This window comes from Callorhinus ursinus, unplaced genomic scaffold (genome assembly GCF_003265705.2).
Source record: "Callorhinus ursinus isolate GAN/ISIS: 27379988/994484 unplaced genomic scaffold, GSC_fseal_2.0 scaffold3, whole genome shotgun sequence".
Classification (NCBI taxonomy): Eukaryota; Metazoa; Chordata; class Mammalia; order Carnivora; family Otariidae; genus Callorhinus; species Callorhinus ursinus.
Window position 1 is genome coordinate 49,455,385 of NW_027397065.1, and position 17,606 is coordinate 49,472,990.

At 40.3% G+C, this 17,606-nt stretch overlaps 1 pseudogene; it reads left to right on the forward strand.

Annotated features, from left to right (window-relative positions):
• Window positions 1–6,266: 6,266 nt before the first annotated feature.
• On the forward strand, window positions 6,267–11,419 carry LOC112820395 (small ribosomal subunit protein eS8 pseudogene; annotated as a pseudogene).
• Window positions 11,420–17,606: the final 6,187 nt, after the last annotated feature.

Genomic DNA, 17,606 nt, shown 5'->3' on the forward strand with positions numbered 1-17,606 from the left:
GTGAGAAATAATCCTTAAGCATCCACAGCTACACCTTTACTGACCTTTCCAGGGAAACTTCTCTCCCATTATTTTCTTCCAGTTTGTACAAGTGAGCAGGATGGATAGATATTGATAACTTTCACTTTCAAGGAAAGATACTGTATTATTCTGGGAAATGCTAAGTTACATGATTTAAAAATTTTTATATCAATCCTCCTTCCAAGTATCAGCTATGCATCCTTATGCTAATCATTTGGCCTCTCCGAGACCTATTAGCTGTGGGAAAGCCCCACTGAAATAATACATGTAAAAGTGCTTGGATATTGAGAAGTGCTACATAAATATGACTTTTCAGTCCGGAGAAATCACTATATAACATTCAGAGATCTTTTGTTAATTGCAGGCCCCTAAAGGTCTATCTATTTCACTTAGGATTAAGGGAACTCAAATTCACCATGCAGGGTGACAAGTCTGGTGAGAAGTATTATCCTGACTCACCTGACACCTTTAGCCTTGTCACCCTGCTGAGCATTATTCCAACCTCCTTCCAGGTCACTTAGACCTCTCTTAATGAGCTCCCCACTCTGATCTGTCTTGATCCTCTGCTAGAGTAGAACATGTTCATGTTGCCATTTTCAATCCTATGAAGCTGACATTCTCTTTATTCCCGCCCAAACAACACTGCCGACTCTCTGCTGGGCCTATACACACAGCTTCCAAACTCCTCAAACCTCTAGCTTTGTTCATCTTCTATTGAATTATCTGAGCAATGCTGGTGGGCTCTATCTTTGCATTGAAACCAGTACTCGGGGAGTTGTCATTTTATGATGTTCACTGGTCTCTCCTTAAACCCTTCTTCTGTTCTAATTTTATATTCTCTTTCTCACTCATATCTTTCCTTATTTTTTTTAAAAACTAAGAAACTAACAGCTACTTTAGGCTTGTAGGTAAGAAAATGAATGTCCATAAAGGCTAATGACAGTGTCCAAGGTCACAGAGATCATACACAATAGGGATAGAATTTAAACTCAGGTGTGCATGACTCAAAATTGCACACTCCTTCTGGAGTACCATGCTGCTTTTCAAATCCTCATCAATCTTCCAGCTATCCTCATTCTGTACCTCACATTATAACTGTGCCAAAAAATTCTGACAAAATCTGTTCATCATCTGAGAAACAGATACACCATTACTGCAATCACAATTTAAATACTAGGCATTATTGCTGAACTTAATGATCTCTCTGTATCTCTCTTGAATATCTACGGACTTTGAACAAGACCAATAGGGGAAAAACTATAGGTCAGTACTACTGGTAATTCAATTAGGACAGAATAAGAATTTTAAACATCTCCATCTTGCTAGTTGGAAATGAATACGCAGCTCAAATCCTTATGGTTCTCCTAGATTATGTCAGGGGTTTAGAAGTACTCAATTTTGTTCCAAAACTCTGGGCTCGGGAAAATTACCAGGTTTAAAATTATAGGACACAGAGTTTATTTTCCAGTCAATAATTTGAGAGTAAGTGAAATTAAGATCAAGAGGGTCAAGGGATTTACCTACATTCACCCAAGCTTATACGACTGTAAGTGTCAGACTTAAAATAGACTATGAAATCACACATATGGGTTCCTTAGCTGAACCCAGCAGTGCTTGGTGATGTAATTGACTGATATTCAGTACAAGCTCCTTATGTAGTACACTCTAGTCAGAAGTAGTTTAGGAACTTACAGTCCCTGGGTCATATTTCAAGCAGGTCTGACTGCAGCTAAATAATTTTTCCACATATCCAAACTTAGGCTCTTTCGATGAAACTATCATTTTTCAGGGTTCCTTAAAGCAGTTTCCCTGTAAGAGGTCAGGTGGTAGGTGGTGCCCTATACTTTCAGGAAGTTTGGAAAATATAGTTCAAGCATACTTAATTTGTTCTGTTTTATACTACCGAATTTCTTGGTGCCTTTGTTATGTGAATGAGCCTCTTGACACTAAGAAATGACTGTATATTACTCCTCAAACCTTAGTGCACAGTTAGTAGCATAATTGAACAAGTAACCCAAGGAATACAATTTGTGAAACTGTGCCCACTCCCCAACGCACATTTTGGATCAAATGCTACACTCCCCAGGCAGGTTCCCTCTTTACCCTTTGCTCCTGTTCTTTAACGAAGCCCTAAAAAAACAGCGATCTCTGTAACGTAACCAGAGTTTACACAAACCCAGGAGCAAAATAAAAATGCCAGCCCAAAACAGACAAATAAAACAATGACAAACAGCCTTAGGTCGATATTTTTCTCCCTTCATGTAGCAAAGGATTGCTTCTTGGGGAGTGCATTGAGAGTCGGCTTCACAACAGGCACTTTGGTAGGAACAGACATGAACCAGAAGACCCTGTCACAAGCCTCAAAGGGCTGTCAATGGCAGCTACAGAATTTCTATACACTAGAAATTAGAGCCAATTAGGATGACAGGATGAATGGGGACTTGGGGAGAGCTCAATGACTTACCTCGATTTTGAGTGTGCATCGCAAAATCACTGCCAGATCGATAGTTTGTTGAAGGGCAAAATTTGGCGGGGTTCAAAGAAATTGTGGAAAGATGACATCCCTGAGCCTCCCCTTGGTTCTGCCGTTAGCAACAGGCCTTGTAACTGGGGAGACACATGACAGAACAGATTATCATACAAAAAGGAGTGTTCTCAACAAGGAACAGCCTATTTGTGCTCAAGGAGACCAGAACAGTGAATTGACTCGAGGGACAGTTTAATCTACATCCATAACAGAAAAAAATATTTCAAATTGCTGTTAGATAGCCGTTTGGCAAAAAGAAGACACAGTATTCTCATTTGTTGCCCTACAGAAGGAGACACTGTATAACACAGTCTCTTTGAATAAAAATAAAAATAATGTACTGGATTGATGCTTTATCTATGTATTTTCAAAACCTCTTATTATCAGAACTGAACTGGGAACAGAAAATGTAAGTTCATATACTGTCAATCCTCAATCAAATGACCTTAAATGCCTTAGTATCTAGGGGACTCAGTTTCCTCACCCATATGTTGGGAGAGTTGAACTACAGTGTCAGGAAAGTCCATCTTGGCTCTAAAATAGCATGATTTGATAATATTCTTCAACGCCTCTTAGGTATTCAGAGTAGCGGTTAAATGATCAGGCTCTGGGTTTATATCCCAGGCTTGACATTTACTGTTTCTGCGACCTTGAACATTATTACTTCTCAGTCTTGTTTCCCTAACCTATAAAATAAGGGTAGTAATAATACCTGCCTCGTAAGTTTTGGGGAAGATTAAATCAAGTAACGCATTTCAAATACTTAAGTTAGTTGCTAGCACCTAGTTACAGGTCAATACATAGAAGTTATCATCAACACTATTACAGCTTTAAGTGTTATGCCGAGCCCATCCCAATGACTGGGATGCAGTGCTCAATGAACAGGTGCTGAACTGGGAACATCCCAGGTCTGTGTTCAATCACTAACCTTATTTTCACTCCTTTGGCCTAGTTCTATGCAGAACCTTATTGATGTAACATATACTTAATGTAGCACTTATCACATGCTGGCTACTCTTCTAAATGCTTGAAGAATATTCAGTCATTTAATCTTTCCACGACCCATTGAGTGAGGTATTCTATTGTCTGCTCACTTAATAAATAAGGTAACCGAGGCACAGCAAGGGTAAATAGCTCCAAACCATGTGCCAACAACTAGTTTGTGCCAGAGCTAGGATGCGGACCAAGGCAGCCTGGCTCTGGAGCCCGGACTCCTGAACGCCGGGAGACCCTGCTAGCCTTGGATCCCCCTCTCCTCATACTTACCCCTTCCAGCATGGCTTACTGTCATCTCGGTCCTCCCCCCAGGCCAAGCTGCCTGGCTCATTCACACTACTATGCTTTCAAGCCCACCTTCCCTCCCAGCACTTCACAACTCACCAGGTGGCCGCTCCCAAGTCCTATACTTTATTGACCTTAATTGAAGATATCCTTGAAGACTTGCAACTCTCTCCCCTACAAAGTTGTCAGTTTGTCCTTCACTTACTCTGTCTTCTCCTGTCTGGGTCAACACCACTTGCATGCAGAGGAGTCAGGGTAACAGATCTTTATTTCTTGCATGTCTGACTCTGCCTACCCCACTAAATTATAATTCCAGGAGAACAGGGTCCATAGCATCCCTCTGCATAGGGGTCTCATGGTTGGCTGTAGGTCTTAAGATAGCCCTAGAAAATTCCGTCTGACTTGAAACATTAGGATGCATGCCATGTATCTGATCTCATTTTTTCCCTTAAACAAATTTGAGAACAATGGATACGGTAGTCTCATTTGACAAAAGCCAGTCTAGAGTGACATCTGGTGGCTATTTTTTTAAAAAGGTTCACAAATATTCACGGCTTCTTACAGGTCAGGTTCATTCCTTAAGGGAAAAGTGCATTACCCATCAAAGCATATGTCAGAACTGGGCTACCTACCAAGATAACAGGAAGAATCACGTGAGATCAGATGAGCAGAAATCCCTCTATACTCAGTAAGTCACAAAGATGTGGAGCACCCTCCTTCAGGAAGAGAGACTCCTGGTACCAAGGCCCAAGTTTAGAGATAGAAGTTGAAATCTCATATTCCAGTCCTTGCTATTAGCTCTTAGAGAATAGGCAAGGCTCATTCCCCCTTTGAGCCTCAGTTACTGTATAACTGTTTTAACATATATGTTTTTACATATTTTTATATCTATATTTTAATACTGGCATTAAACTCAAGCTCTACTTTTCTTTCTATAAAAGAGTATCATCTACAATATATAAAATTTCCCCTAAATTTTAAGTGCCAAGTTAGTAGTTATGATCTCCCATTTAAATACCACCTCTTTTACACTAATATTTAACAAAATGAACCAAAATTAAAAGGTTAAAAAGTATGCTCCTAAAAAATTATAACAGTAGTATCACTCATACTTGCAAGAGCAGCAATAATAGCTAACATATGCCGTGCCAAGTATTTTTGTACATGTATTGCCTCATACTGCTGGATGCAGAAGCTGAGAAAGCACCAGCAACAGAAAGTCACAAACTGCACATTCTGGCCCAGGATGCCACGGGGAAAGAAGAGGAGACACAAGAAAGCCCCCCATTGGATCATCCACCATAACTGAGAACATCAACATTGGACCAGCAGCCTTGTCTGCCATGATTTTACAGTCCTTTTCCTTTTCCGACTGCCCTATCTGTGGTCAGATGGGAGCAGGAGCAATCGGTCAAGTGGAGAACGAAGCGAGAAATGCAAATTAAGTGGCCAAGCTAACCTGCCATTCCCAACTTCTCCACTGGAGGCATCCGAGACCAAGTCAGGCTCAAACCGGGGTGCGGGGCGGGGAGGAGGGTGTGCAGAGTGTAAAGTCTAAAACTGGAAGCAATACTGAGGCTGTGATATCAGACTGAACAGATATTTTTGTGCCTGGAAAATGAGACTGTTTATTATTATCGAATGTGACAGCAAAAGCTATGAAACCCAAAGTACTGCCAGAGCTATAGAAAAGAGGTTTCACATTGTACAGGGTGACAGAGGCAGTGAGAAAGAATAAAGTAGTTTTCCATTTGAGCTTTACCCCATCCCGTTCATTCAATAAACCGAATTTACAGTCTTGGACTCAAATAGAATTGCCCACTTTGAAAGATGAGTAAGCAAGAGAAACAACCCAGCACAAAACCTCTGAGAGAACAGAAGGGGCATGGAACACAAGAGATAGTGAAGAAAATAGTATATTACAACTGCTTTTCCTTGTCGAGAAAATTAAACAAAACATGAATGCTCTGAAACAGGAAATAAATCTGTAACACACAACAGAAAGGCAACTAGTGGAGCAAAAGAATGTTAACATCACATGAACTCTATGAAAGGACTAGGAGTTACCCAAAGCACAATACTAGGGTCGGTGGCATGAGGGTAGGCTTGAGAAAAAAAAAAAAAATCACAATGCTTAAGTTTAAAAAAAAAAATTGACTAAGATGAAAATAGTTAAAGTATAGTAGTACCTGGAGAGAGACCATAGAGGACGACTGTATCAATCATTGCTTTCCTGAAGAGAAAATAATCGCAATAGAAAAAAAGATTATTCAAATATATACTGGAAGAAAATAATTCAGAAACGAAGCAGGAGTTGATCTGAAGGTCCAGTGAGTTTCCAGGTTTCCGGGAAAAATTAAGAAATATTGTCCCAAATCTATTCGGAGTTATTATACTTCAAAATTAAAAGCATCTCCTTCCCAGCCAGCAGTGAGTAATGGGCGTCTTTCGGGACAACCGGCACAAGCGTCAGCCCCAGCACGAGAAGAGGGAGTAGGAGCTGGGGTGCGCCATTGCCAACCCCGAAGTGGCCCCTGTCACATACACACTCTGTATCAGGGGAGCAACAAGAAGTAGCATGCCTTGAGGCTGGACACGGGGATTTATCCAGGGGATCCAAGTGTTGTACACACAAAACAAGGACTACTGAGGTGGTCTACAACACATCCAATAACCAACGGGTCCCACTAAGCCCCTGGTGAAGCACAGTGTCCCAACAGTGGTTCGGGTCCCACTATGCACTGCCCTCGGGCTGCGACAAGGGGGCCAAACTGACTCCTGAAGATGAAGAGATTTTAAACACAAAATGATCCAAGGCAATTCAGAAAAAAATGGGATAAAAAAAGGCAAAGAATGCCCAAATCAGCATCTTCTGGAGGAGCAGTTCCAGCAGAGCAAGATTCTTGCACGCATAGCTTCAAGGCCAGGCCAGTGTGGCTGAGCTATGTGCCAGAGGGCAGAGAGCAGGAGTTCTAGCTGAGGAAAATCAGTCCCAGAAAGGCAAATAAATCCTCCCTCCTCCTATTGTCCCTCTTGTCATAAAACAAGTACCAACAAAAACAAAACAAAACAACCCACAAAAATAGAATACAGAAGAAGTGGTTACTGGAAGAAAGGTAACCTAAGCCCAGACTTCTCAGTTTACACGAGCAGTTGGCAGAGTTCTGCTGTATTGTTTGGACAGGGAACTCTGTATTTATGGAGCATTGTCCCCAACGTGTGGAGAATACACACTTGTGCACTTACCCTGCCCTTCTCCCTTCAACTCCAAGCTCGTTCAAGTGCCTGCTTTACACCTCCATGGGATTATCTAACAGACCACTGGAAAGTGGAATTTCCCAAACCAAACTGCCATCTTCTTCTAAAAACTAGGTCCCCGTTTCTCCACCTAAGTTAATGAAACTGCATTTCCTAATTACTTGGAAGAAACAGAGTTATCTTTGACTTCATTCCCCAATCCCCTACCCCACCCCCGTGTCTACCATGTGCCACATCTGACTATTTAGAAATCCATTGGCTCCGTGGACAGCTTTCTACTGTCTTTACTTTCATCCTTGTAGTCTGCTCTCAGGGTGATCCTGTGTTTCATCATCTCAATCAGGGCATTTTGAATGGGAAAGGCACCAGGACAACAGGCATAAACTAAGACGGTCTTGCACAAGCCAGGTTATGTGGTCACCCTAATTTTTCTCAACACAACAGCCAAGGTGTCTCTTTAAAACCTAAGTCAGACCCTGCACTCCTCTTTCTCAGCTTACTTGATATAGAAGCCAAGGTCCTTCTGATGACCTGCAAAGCTCTCCATGATCTGCCCCCTCCCCACCCTGAGGCCTCTGACCTATCACCTCCTCTTTCCCTCCCTCTCTTTGTTCACCCCCAAGTTCCTGCTTTTTTCTTTCCTGCCATGCGTACTCTTGCCTCAGAGCCTTTGCTTTGAGGTTCCTTCTGCCTGGAAGGCTTTCTCCCATGGCATTACATCTATATGATTTACTCCTTTAGCATCTTCCAGTCTTTGCTCAAATGTCACCTTCTCAGTAGAACCTTCCCTGACAGCTCTATTTGAAATCACAAACTCCGCCCCCAAGCCCCGATGTCCCTTCCCCTGCTCTTTTGTATGGCACTATAACCTTCACATATTCTCTATAACTTACCATGTTTTACTGTGTCTTACCATGGCTGCCCCACTAGAACGTAAGTTCCAGGAAGACAGCCTTTTCTCTTTTTCTTTGATCTAGTACTCATGGTACAACAGGAAATGGAAATACATGAAAACCAAACCAATGAGAACAAGCAAAGGCTATGCATTGTGAGCTTGCTGTAGCAAGGTAGTCAGCCATCACTGCTGCATTTCCCAGGCAGAGCAGTGGGAAAGCTTTATAATGGAAAAAGGGAAGACTTCAGGTGTGTCCTAATTGGACACTGTTGTCAATGGGAAGCTAAAGGTGGGCTTACTAGAAGTAGGGCATGTATGTGACTGGTCAGGGGAGCATTTTGGACTTTTTACTGGTTGGTTCTGAGTTGGAAGAGGAGGCATATATTAGGGAATGGTCAGTTATTAATCAAGTCCCGGCCATTTTGAACTAATGTTATAGAAGACAGAAGTCTGACTTCCAAGTCTAACTTGTAAGAAGACTGGCTTCCTGGATGGTTAACGGAGACAAGAGGATTGATTTTCTGGGCAGACAGCTGTAGGTTGTGAGTCAGAATTCTATATTTATATATGGTCTGGCCATTGTCCACTTGTATATTCAGTCTCTCAAGTACCTGGCATAGAGAAGGTGTTGAACAAATGAATATCATTCCATTTCTATACAATCCCAAAATGTGTAAAACTAAATGTATTGCCTAAAGGCAGAAACCTACATGATGGAAATTATTCTGAATAAAAATATGGTGATTATAAACTATAACATTTAAATGAAGTCTGAAGTTAAAAAGCTAAACCAAAATATAACAAACATTTGAGATTAAAGTGGTGAACATGCTATTTACATCATTAAAGTGTGGATAAAGATTACGATGTACAAAAAAGATTGTTCTCAGTCAACCTTTTAGCACTGAAAGATAAAATACTGACACATATAAAGTAACATCTGAAGACAAGGAAGGAGAAATTTACAAAAACGGTGGGAAAGTAACAATCTCTTATGAAAGCTGACATTTCAGGTGGGTAAACATAATTATTATAGTTATTTAGGGGACCTTAACAATAAAGTAAGTATATCACAGAGAGAACACACTCCTCTCAATATAACTTTTTTAAAAAAAATGCCTAATATGGCAAAATATAACTTTAAAAAAACTGCCTAATATGGCACAAAGAAAAACTTTTTTAAAAAAGTATAAAGCAGGAAGAATATTGACTATTTTCTAATCTTTGCAATACAACTAGCAATAAATAAAAATCAAAAGCCAAACAGGAAAAACAGCAGCAGTAGTAATACCGACAACTCACGAAATGTAACTGGATAATAGAGAAATGCAAGCCTCTCTTCTAACAGCATTTATATTACAAAACTTCAAGTACAGGATACTTCAGAGATACTGCAGGTTTGGTTCCTGACCACTGCCATGAATTGAGTATCACAATAAAGTGAGTCAAGTGAACTTTTTGGTTTCCCCATGCATATAAGAGTTATGTTTACAGTATAGTCTATTAAGCGTGCAATAGCATACCTGAAAAAGAAGAATGTGTATACCTTAATTAAATACTTTATTGCTAAAGATTGCTAACCATCATCTGAACTTCCAGTGAGTCCTAATCCTTTTGCTGGTAGAAGGCCCTGCCTCGACATGTGGCTGCTAACTGATGAGGGGGTGCGTTGCTAAAGGCTGGGGTGGCTGTGCCAATTTCTTAAAATAAGACAACCATGAAGTTTGCCATAAGAAACAAGTCGTCCTTTCATGAATGATTTCTCCGTAGCATGTGATGCTGTTTGACAGCATTTTTACTCACAGGAGAACTTCTTCCAAAATTAGAGTCCATCCCTTCCACTGTTTTATCAACTCCATTTATGTGATATTCCAAATCCTTTGTGGTCATTTCAACAATCTTCATGGCATCTTTACCAAGAGTAGTTTCCATCTCAAGAAAGAACTTTTGCTCATCCCTAAGAAGCAATCCCTCATCCATTCAAGTTTTATCAGGAGACTGCAACAATTCGGGCACAGCCCCAGGCTCCGCCTCTCATTCTGGTTCTCTTGCTATTTCCACCACTTCTCCACTGAAGTCTTGACCCCTCAAAGTCATCCATGAGGGCTGGAATCAACCAAGGAGTTCCAAACCCTTGTTTGATGTGCATATTTTTACCTTTTCCCGTTCATCAAGAAAGTTCAATTGATTTTGCCCGGATCCATCAGAGGAATCACTATCCATGGCAGCTATAGCCTTATGAAATGTATTTCTTAAATAATAAGACTTGAAAGTCAAAATGACTCCTTGATTCATGGGCTGCAGAATGGATGTTGTGTTAGCAGGCATTAAAAAAAAGAAACATTCATCTCGCTGTACATCTCCATCAGAGCTCTTGGTGACCAGGTACATTGTCAGTGAGCAGCAATATTTTGAAAGGAATCTTTTTTTCTGAGCAATAGGTCTCAAGAGTTGGCTTAAAATAGTCAGTAAGCCATGTTGTAAACAGATGTGCTATTATCCAGGTTTTGTTTCATTTATAGAGCACAGGCAGAGTAGATTTAGCATAATTCTTAAGGGGTCCAGGATTTTCAGAGTATAAATGAGATTGCCCTCAACTCGAAGTCATCAGCTGCATAAGCCCATAACAAGAGTGTCAGCACATCCTTTGTAACTCTGAGGCCAGGCATTGATTTCTCCTATGAAAATCCTAGATGGCATCCTTGTCCAATACTAGGCTGTTTTGTCTACATTAACAATCTGTTGTTTGTTTTGTCTACATTTAACAATCTGTTGTGTAACCACCCTCATTAATGATCTTAGCTAGATCTTCTGGAGGACTTGCTGCAGCTTCCACAACAGCATTTGCTGCTGCACCTTGCACTTGGATGTTACAGAGACAGCTTCTTCCCTTAAACCTCATGTACCAACCTCTACTAGCTTCAGACTCTACTGCCGCAGCTTCTTCACCTCTGTCAGCCTTCATAGAATTGAAGAGAGTTAGGGCCTGCTCTGGGTTAGGCTATGGCTTAAGGAAATGGTGTAGCTGGTTTGATCTGTCTAGACCACTCAAACTTTCTCCTTATCAACAATAAGGCTGTTTTGTTTTCTTATAATTGGTGTGTTCACTGCAGAAAGGGGAAGTGGGAAACTCTTGTAAAGTACTGGAGCTGAACTTGAACTCCCACATTAAACCAGGAATCTCAAAGACGGACTACATGCTGGAAAAATCTACCCAACATCAAAGAGAACTTTGCAGAAATCCTGGATGCAAATGTCTCCACATAGAGTATTCCTTGAGAAGTTTAAATCTAAGCCTGCTCTCACCTGCATCTGGAGTTGAAACAGATAACACCTGTCTAGCCAGAGAAAACTTAATAAAGGAATCTCTGCTTGGCAGCACCCCTGGGGTCCAGCAGAATCAAACACAAGCAGAGTATGGTGCAAAACATCCCTAACTCGGGTCCTGCAGTGTTTCATGATCAAGTTCAACCCTAAATGAGATCATTAAAAGAGAACAAACAAAAACAGAAATAAACACAGGAGGAAACAGGAAGCCACAAATAAGAGTCAGCAGATATAGACCCCAGAGAACTTCAAATAATGGAATTATCAATAGTGAGAAAAAATAAATCTTAATATGCTTACTTTTCAAAGTAAGAGGTGAAATAAAAATGAATGAGGAAACCCAAATTTAGGAGGAAGTTTCTCTGAATAGAGTGGGAAGAAGATGCCAAGAGATCCCATACAGAAATATTAGAACAAAGGGTATGGTTCCATTTCTTAAGTTCGAGGTAGGATCACAGAATTTTGGTTACATTATGCACCATAATGCACATTAAATATTACATTAAGTAAAATCCAAATACTACATAAAATATAATTTAAATACTAAGAAAAAACATTTAAGAACTTCTGTGAAAACATTCGATTTTGTTTCCTCCTGAAGCCTCGCTAAAATGATATTTACAATATATTTAACGGAGTGAATCAGGCCAGAAGAACAAGGAGGAGAGGGGATAAGGAAAACATAGTTGAGGGTGGGGAGGATGCTTCCTGGGGTTGTTCCTTCGTGTGCTGGCCCTTCCAACCACAGCTCCTCTCGGGGAGGGGTGCTGCTCCCAGCCTCCTTTTCAGCTTCCACTCTGAGAAACATGCCCCTCTTAATGCTGGGCTTCCTTGTCCTGCCAGGCTATCCTCTTGGGCAGCTTCCTTTTTAAATGGACTCCATACTTCCATGTCTACTAAGGGTTGTGTATTTACATCCAAGGATGCATGCCTTTGTAAACTGTTACCAAAGGGGACTCCAGTTACACCTAGACCTTGTTCCCTTTCTCAGGCAGGATACAAGCCCCAGCACTTGTTTCCTTTGGCGGTTAAATCCCTTTTCTTATTCCACAAATTCAGGCAAGTGTTCATTGCCTCCTCCTATTAGGACAGAATTAAAGGCTTATTCTTTGGAAAGGTAAACAGAAGTTTCATAAACACCAGGCACAGTTAAAAGCAGTGCTACCACAGTGCAAACAGAAAGACTAAGCACCATCCAAAGAAGACATCCAGATGGCCAACAGACACGTGGAAAGGTGTTTAGTATCACTAACCATCAGGGACATGCAAATCAAAACCACAGTGAGGTATCACCTCACACCTGTAGGAGTGCCTATTATAAAAAGAAAAAAGATAGCAAGTGTTGGTGAGGTTGTGGAGAGAAGGGAATCTTTGTGCACCGTGGTTGGGAATGTAAATGTGTGCAGCCACTATGGAAAGCAGCATGGAGGTGCCTCACAAAATTAAAAATAGAACTACCATATGATCCGGCAATTCCATTTCTGGATATTTATCCAAAGGAGATGAAAATGCTAAGTCAAAAATATATACGCACTACCATATTCATTGCAGCATTATCTATAATAGCCAAGATATGAAAGCAACCTAAGTATATCAATGGAAGAATGGATAAAGAAAAGGTGGCATGCGCGCGTGCACGCGTGCACTCACACACACACACACACACACACACACACACACACACACACACACACAGAAATGTTATTCAGCCATAAAAAAGGAAGGAAATGTTGCCATTTGCAACAAGATGGACCTTGAAGGCATTATGCTAAGTGAAATAAATCAGACAGGAGAAAAGAAATATACCATATGATCGCTCTTAAATGCAGAATTTAAAAAAAAAAAACTGCACCCATAGATAACATAAAACAGATTGGTGGTTGCCAGAGGCAGGGGTGGCGGTGGGTGCAAAATGAGTGAAGGGGGTCAAAGGTACAAACTTCCAGTTATAACTAAGTCATGGGATGTAATGTACACCATGGTAACTACAGTTAATAACACTTTATTGTATATTTGAAAGTTGCTAATAGAGATCTTAAAAGTCATCACAAGAAAAAGATCTTAACTGTGTGGTGACAGATGTTAAGTAGACTTATTGTGGTGTCATTTTGCAATATATACAAATAGTGAGTCATTATGTCACACACCAGAAATTTATATAATGTTATATGCCATTTAGATCTCAAAAGCAGGAAGATTATAGACCAATGTGTATTGACTGTGAAAGGCAACAAGAAATGCACACCTGGGCATACTGTAGTCTGACTGTGAAATATTAAAAAGAGAAGGATTTAAAATCAGCCCGAGAGAAGAGACGGACTCCCTGCAATGAGTAGCAACCTGAAAGCAGGTTCTTAATGGCAAAAATCAAAGTCAGAGAGCAAATGTCAATCTCAAAATATCAAACACCCAATAAAACTACTTAAACATGTTTCCAGACAAATACCTTTTAAGAGCTTGCCACCAGCAAAACCTTAAAAAAGAAATTTTTAAAGGATTTCATGATTACATAAAATTGAAAGATGACCTAGAAAGAAGTTCTGAGATTAAAAAAAATAATTTGGTAAATGTAAAAATAATACCAAATTGTAGGCTTTAAAAATTGAGTATAGGCATACCTTGGAGCTATTGCAGGTTCAGTTCTAGAACACTGCAATAAAGCAAGTCAAATGATTGTTTGGTTTCCCAATGCATATAAAATTTATGCTTATATTATATTGTAATCTATTAAGTGTGCAATAGCATTGTACAGACCATAATGCAAAAATACTTTATTGTTAAAAAATTTTAACCATCATCTGCATTTTCAGTGAGTTGTAATCACTGCTCACAGATTGCCATAATGAATATAACAATGACAACTTTTGAAATATTCCAAGAATTACCAACATGTGACCCAGAGACATGAAGTGAGGAAATGCTGTTGAAAAAATGATCCCTAGAGACTTTCTCAACATGGATTGCCACAAATCTTCCATCTGTATAAAGCACAGTATCTGTGAAGCACAATAAAATGAAGAACACCTATAAATATTACACAAAAATTATATGTAAACTGGAACGGGAGTGATCAGAGATAGACCTAAAATTACAAAGACCTAAGGTCCTTGTAATTTTAATAGAGAAGTTTAATATGCTGATTAACTTTAGATTTGTAATTAGATATGTAATTACTATATATTGAAGTCAGTGGGAACCATGAAGAGTTATCATAAAAGATGCATTTCCTCTTTTATCCTGCTCAAGTGGTGACCCTTCTCTGTCCCTGAATGAAAATTCTTATAGACTCCAAGACTATTCTTGTCACCTTTAGGTAAAATATCAGTCAATTTTTAAGACACAAAAATGTGTCTCAACTCAGTAGCAAGCAATTTCCAGCTAACACTTTCATCTTTATGGTAAAGTGAGTTTTATTTACCTTTGTGGAACCAAATTAGATCTAGTTGTAGGCAGACCACCTTTTCGTTGTGAATGAGGGGCACTAGATTCTTTTTCTCTTTCCTTTTCAGATGTTTCTTCTCTAGGTTGTGAAGTTACTACTGAACGTTGAGCCCTGGCTTCCCCCTGCCCCTTCTTTGGCTCTCAGAAAACTAGCAGTCAGGCCTACCGTTTCAGGCAGGACATTAAAAGAATTTCCTCTGAGGAATCTAATTAGAGGAAAGACCTAAAGATATTCACATTTCAGGGAATCCTCCTACCCCAGAAAAAGGGTCCTTTCAGATTACCCCTGAGTAAAGCTCACTGTTGACCAGAATGAACGTCATGCTCAACGCTTCTACTAGATTTCAAGTGCCCCACTCTTAAATAAGAACAAAGGTCCCAAACATCTAGAAAATTATTTTAGAAAATAACAAGCCCCAAATGTAAAATACAGCTGACAGCCAAGAAGAAAAGTTTAAATAACATCTTAATGATATCCCAACATACCTTCAGAAATTACAGCAAATATTTCATCAATAAAACATTATAGGATGCAAAAAGGGGTATGATTCTGAAAAACCAAACAGAGCTCTTACACATTAAAAAATTTAGCAATGAGGCACCTGGCTGGCTCAGTTAGTAGAGCATGCAACTCTTGATCTCAGGGTCACGAGTTTGAGCCCCACATTGGGTGCAGAGCCTACTTAAGAGAAAAAAAAAAAAGAAAAAAGTTTAGCAGAAATTTAAGTCTCACAAAAGGGTTAGAAAATAAAGTTGGGGAAACTAGAAAGTAGAGCAAAAAGACAAAGATAGATAGATTTAAAATTAGATCAACAGTCCATGCATTCCAACATCCAAATAATAGAAATTCTAGAAAGAAAGAACACGGTACATTTAGGGAAGTAAGGCATTAAATTTTTTCAAAAAAAGTCTTAGACTCAAAGGCCATGTTGTTATAGATCAAGGGCACCCATCAAATTCCCAGAACCAAAAATGAAAATAGACTCATTGCAAGGCATCATAACATGATGACATTTTAGGACACCGCTGATAGAAAGTAGATCCCACAAGATTCCAGAAACGGGGAGGGGGGAAAAATCACTATTCATTATCTAAGGTTAATATATCAATAACTGAACTTTGAATTTACTTCCCCTTTCATCCACAGATCTGTTCCTCCCCATTCTGTGCATCTTTATAAATGGCCCTGACATCCATCTAGTTTCTCAAATATTGACTTTTGATTCCTTATTTTCCCACTTCTAACCCATCAGGAAGTATACTGACTCTACCTGCAACATTTATTTGCTTTCATTCCCTTCTCCCCACCTCCACTACTGCTACCCTAATCCCATCTCCCATCTCCTCTCCCCCAGATTAAAACAGCAGCCTCTTCACTGGTGGTGTTCCCCTCTTGGTCCTCTCCAATCGTTGAATCTTTTACAATGTTAGATCATGTCACCCCTCTGACTACTTCCCATTCAATTACTTCCCATTACCCTTAAGATAAAACCCAACATCATTATAACGACTGTCATGAGTTCAAGGGATTTCGCAGCTGATCAAGGAGATAGATGGCCATGAGACAGCAGCAGCACACAAGGAGCTTTATTTGAATAAGGCTTTAACAAGTTTGCATGGAAAGGGGCAGGGATGGGAGTGGGGAGGAGTCCCTCAAAGCAGGACACCTTCCAGAGGCTACCACACAGGGGACCACAGACCAGAGGGAAGGACAATCAAGGAAACTTCAGAGTCCGGGGGAACAGAAGGGCCTCATGTGTCTAGGTGATGTTGCTCAGCAGCACAGTGGAGAGTCTCTGGGTCAGAGAGCTCAGTGGAGCGCAGAGACAGAGGTCTTTTACACCTCTGGGGTTTATCTCACCTATGACTAGCAGATGGTGAGTGCCATTTTACACGGTACACAAAAGCAGGCAGGCTCTACATGGGGTTTAGGTTATGTGATCCTTAGTCCCCATTTAACCGTGGCCTTCAGTAAATCTCCTAGGTATTAAAATGTTGATTTTCCGTGTGTTCGTTCATTCATGTATTCATTCATTCACTAGGCATTTGCTCTTTTAACCAACTGAGCCACCCAGGCGCCCCCTTTTTTTTTTTAAAGATTTTATTTATTTATTTGAGGCATTTGCTCTTTTAATGTAAGCACTGCCCTCAAATGGGAAATAGAAGCATGAACAGGCAGATAGGATTCTTGCCTTCATGGTCCTTACAGTCCTACAGGCAATAAAGGTGACTGCATCATGGTACAGTAGGTGCTAGGATTAATGTACTACTGAATGCCAAGACTGCCCATACTGTAAGGATGAATGTCAAGGACACTTGAAGTCTAAGCTTTAAAAATTCAAGAGAGGGAGCAATGCAGCCAGGAGGCTGGAAGGCAAGCAATGTCTTAAACAGGAAATACCTCCTAAACCATGTGAAGTGAGAATTCTGGGAAAATATCCCAAGTGCACAGAAAAGCTACTGGACGGGTGTCAGCAGAATTACATGAGAAGGATTACTCAACCCACAGTGTGAAAAATGGATTGGAAGAAGGCCATACCAGAGGCAGGGAGATTATAAGGGAGCCATTAGAGAGTTCTCAGGAATAATGATGATGTCCTGGGTTAGGATAAAGGTGGTGGGAATGAGTGCTCTGAAAAGATTCAAAGCAACTTTGTGTAAATTCAGTGGAGCTTTAGACAGACTCAAGAGAGCTTTGTGAGTTCTATCAATAGGACTCAACAGATGCAAGTTGGGGGGGTGCAAGTCAAGGATGACTAGTCTCCCACTGCTTCCCTTTTCACTGAGCTGACTCTCCTATAGTATTTTAAGCCAGAGTAGGTTTTATTTCCCTCATGCTGACAATAGTAATAGAGT